Source organism: Canis lupus, chromosome 9 (assembly GCF_003254725.2).
Source record: "Canis lupus dingo isolate Sandy chromosome 9, ASM325472v2, whole genome shotgun sequence".
NCBI classification, from domain to species: Eukaryota; Metazoa; Chordata; class Mammalia; order Carnivora; family Canidae; genus Canis; species Canis lupus.
In genome coordinates, this window is record NC_064251.1 from 55460213 (window position 1) to 55464403 (window position 4191).

General features: G+C 59.8%; 1 long non-coding RNA gene across 1 annotated transcript; it reads left to right on the plus strand.

The window, feature by feature from the left end:
• Positions 1-755: 755 nt before the first annotated feature.
• LOC125755846 (uncharacterized) lies at positions 756-3970 on the plus strand. The gene is made up of 2 exons (XR_007413253.1): positions 756-1449; positions 3260-3970. It is a non-coding gene; the product is annotated as an uncharacterized LOC125755846 (long non-coding RNA).
• The last annotated feature ends 221 nt before the right edge of the window (positions 3971-4191 follow it).

Genomic DNA, 4191 nt, shown 5'->3' on the forward strand with positions numbered 1-4191 from the left:
TGTAAAATGGGGGTGATAGATACACCTTCCTCTTGGGGTGCTGCCAAATCAGTGTCTGCTGTCATTGTTCCCAGCCCGGCCTCACCCCTACTCCATGCCTGTGTTGTGATCAATCCGGGGTGGGAGGGGGGGCAGCAGGCAGGAACAGTGGAGGACAGAGGCCACAGAAACCAAGTGCATCCTGGCCACGGAGCCTACCTCTGGCTCCAATTTCCTGGCTGTGTGACCCCGGGGCAAGTCAAGTCCCCTCCCTGAGCCCCAGGCTGCGCAGCTGAGAAAGGAAGTCCTGAGTCAACCACGCTGGGAACAGCGGGGACAATGTGTGGCCCCTGTCATTCTTACTGTTGTGACATCAGAAGGCAGAGCCGTTTCGCAAGAAGGAAGGACGAGCGAGGCCCGCTAGGGAGCCGAGGCCAGAGGCGCAGAGGCGGGGAGCGTGGGATCCTGCAGGGGACTCTGCGGCCGCCCCCCCCCCTCCCCGCGGCCTGGGCGAGCAGGGCGCAGGTGCACCCCCGCCAGGCCCCGTCCCCGCCAGGTGTCAGCGGTCCAGACTTCCCGCGCCTCCCGGAGCCGCTCCCCAAAGGCGTCTCCCCGCCCCCCGCCCCGCCCCCACCCGGCCTGGGCTTCCCGGGGCGGGGAGGGTGCCCGAGGCTCGGAGCCGGGCCCGGCCCCGCCCGAGGCCCCCCGCCCCCCGCCCCCCGGCCCCGCCCGGCCCCGCCCGGCCCCGCGGCGCGGCTCGCGGCCCTGCGCGGACTCGCCCAGCAGGGACGTGCGGGGCCCCCGGAGGTGCGCGGCCGCCGAGCCGGGGGATGAAAGCGGAATCCGCCGAAACCTGCCTCCCTCCCGGCTCGCCCGCCCCTTCCGCAACCGGATCTGGCCGGGGGCGCCGGGCTTTGATGTCGGCGCAGCGGCCCCCGCGCCCGGCCGGCTCGGGAGCCTCCGGGAGGCGGACTTGAAAGGGCGCCGCGGCCGTCCATAGCCTTCCCCGGGCCCGCCCGAAGGAGACGGAGAGGAGGCGGGCTGGGGGGGCACAGAGGTGGGGGGCGCCGGTGGGGGCAGGCCCCGCCCAAGGAGCGGGAGGGCGCGCTGTCCTCGGCGTTCAAGGCCCTGCCCGTGGGTGCCCTGCCTCCGCCACCCAGTGCCTCGCTAACCCCCAGAACCCTGGGCCGCGGACAGAATAACTGTGGTTCCCAGGTATTGCCCCATCCCGGGCCCTGGCATTTAATGTTCCTCCTGCCAGAAACCCCCTTCCGGTCTTTGGCTATTTGCCTTAGGGTCTGGGCTTCCACTCTTCTTGTGGGCTTTCCCAGAAACCACCCCCCACCCCCTCCCCGGCTCCACGGCCTCAGCGACCCCCATAGGGGCACAGACTCTGGTCATCCGCAACCTGCAGACTCCTAGCCCCAGAGTTCCAGGAGGGCACCCTTGCAGCAGCCAGCCTGGACCTGGGTGGGTAGATGTTGGGGGAGAAAAGGACAATACCAATCGTGATAATAATAAGGCTTTGGGGCAAGCCAATGTGAGGGTGGCGGCAGCAAGAATTTAGGCTCCTCGAGGACATCACAGGCTCCTGGCTCCCCAGAGCCAGGTATTCGGATACCAAGCTGGGGAGCCCTTCCCCTATCTCCGGCCAGAGTCCTGCCCTCTCTGCACAGCGCTCCAGCTGCTGTCTCCGCTCTTGAGATCAGCCACTGACAGCCCCCAGAAAGCCCCGGCCTCTGGATTCCCTGCCCCAGAATCCCATGATGCTCCGCAGCTGCTTGCTCAACCCTGTGCCGAGTCTGGTGATCCAGGCGACCTCTCCCAGTGCAGTGCCAGGGCTCAGGAAAGAGCCTTTCCTTTCCTACCCCTAGGCTACACTCCACCCTAGGACTCTGTTCAACCAAGGTGCCTGGGAGCATGAGCCAGCCCAGGCCCAAGCACCATCCTTCGGTGGTGGGGAGGCTTCCCTAAGTGAGACACAGGAGCAAATTGGCAGGAACCTCAAGTAAATTGCAATGTCTCAGGAACTAGGTTTTCATACACACAGTCTGCATAACTGGCTGTACGTGCACACAGACCCAAGGGCGGCCGTGAAAGGGGCCTCTAGTGCCTCCCCGGGAGGAGCAGGAGGGGGGTAGAGGGTGGCAGTGATGCAGGGATGAATGTGCTGCCTGCAGGAGCTGCTGCCTGGGTGGGCAAAGCCAGATATGAGCTTCAGCCTCCCCTCCCCACCTGCTCCAGCTTTTCTAGAGACCTCAGAGCTCAGCCTTCCCCTCCCCAGGGTGTTGGGTATTCTGTCTACAACCCCCTACCACCACTCCCGCTGCCGCCACTCCACCCCATTCTGTTGTCCCTGGGGATCAGCAGGCAGACAGAGAGGGAACAGAGGGCTGGCTGCCCTTGGGGGGCCGCAGGCTGAGAGCTGACCCCCACTCCTTACCCCCGTCAAGCTCCTCAGCCTGTTGTCTCATGGTTCCTGAAGGGCTGGACTAACCCCCTCCTTCCTTCCTACCTTTAACAAGTGTTTGCTGCACACCTACTATGTGCCAGCTTGTGCAAGGATGGATTTATCATTGAATGGGATAAACAGGCCCATAAATACAGGCCACGATGATAGAACTACAGGAAGCTCAGAGAAAAATCTCGAACCCAGCCACAGACAGCAGGGAAGGCTTCCTGGAGAAAGTGGCTAGGCTTTCTAAAACCAAGGCTAGGGTGGGGAGGGTGAGTGGTGAGAGGGGCAGGGGCAAGGTGAGAGGGCTGGATTGTGTCAGGGGGACAGAGAGGAAGGCTCTGTGGGAGGGAGAAGGACACAGGCGGGCGGGCGGGGGGGGGGGGGGGGGGGGGCGGGGAGGAGCACCTGGGAGCTGGGTAGGTGGAACAGGACTTTGCAGGACCTGGGAATCCACAGAATCCAGCCCAGGAGGCCCCACTCTGCCCACTGGCCTAGAACACCTTTTCTTCGGAATACACTCTTCTTATAGGAGTAAAGAGCTCTGGCAGCCAGGGCAGAGGTCAGAATGGTCAATAGACAATAGAGGTCAGAATGGTCATCGCCATCATCATTGCAGTGGGTCACAGCGGACAGACAGATGTGTATTTAGTATTGTTCTTTGAAGTCATTCATTTAATCCTCACCACACCTCATGGTAGGGAAACTGAAAGGTAGTATTGGCCAGATTAGCTGCCCTGGCCCCCCAGGTGACAAGTAGCAAACCTGGGATTTGAACCTAAGGCCGTCTGGCTCTAGCACTGATATTTCTCTGCATCTCTGCAGCGCTTGCTTGCATGGATTTGCTGTAGAAGGAACAACTAACCCGATGGAATTTGCTCTCGTCTCTGTGTGCCCCATCAATGGACTGGGTGCCCCCCTCATCTGAGTTCCTCCTCCTGTCCTGCCTCAGGGCCTGGGCTGTGGCCTCCAGGACTGAGCCTGACCTGATCCAAGGGGACTCAGAGAGGCTACCTCCTGGAGCTTTTGAAGTCACCCATCCTCCAGGCTCCAGACAGGTACCCCCAAAGTCCTCCGGCCCAGCTTCTTGGCCACATATCCAAGATCCCAAGACTTTCCTGGGCAGTGCGAATGTCTGTGACTTTTTCCATGCCACGGATGACTGGAGCATTTGGTGACACTTTCATACCTTGCCTTGTTTGTAAAAGCATAACAAATACATAGGATTGATTACACAGGAAGCCAGTTAACTTGAAATACAGCTATCGGGATTTTTAAAGATTACATTCATGATGTCATAATAAATGTGCTTCTTTATTAAGCATTAACAAGATCCAGCAGCAGGTCTTAAAAGGAGTAGTGAGGAAGGGTCCTGATAAAAGAGATACAGGAGGGATCCCTGGGTGGCGCAGCGGTTTGGCGCCTGCCTTTGGCCCGGGGCGCGATCCTGGAGACCCGGGATCGAGTCCCACGTCGGGCTCCCGGTGCATGGAGCCTGCTTCTCCCTCTGCCTCTCTCTCTCTCTCTCTCTCTGTGTGTGACTATCATAAATAAATAAATAAAAAATATTTAAAAAAAAAAAAAGAGATACAGGAAGGTTGGAGTCAGAGAGAGAGAAGTTGGAAGATGCTTTCTTGCTGGCTTTGGAGAAGGAGGAAGGAGCCACAAGCTGAGGACGGTGGGTGGCCTCAAGAAGCTAGAAAAGAAAAAAAAAAAAAAAGAAGCTAGAAAAGACAAGGAAACAGATTCTCTTCTAG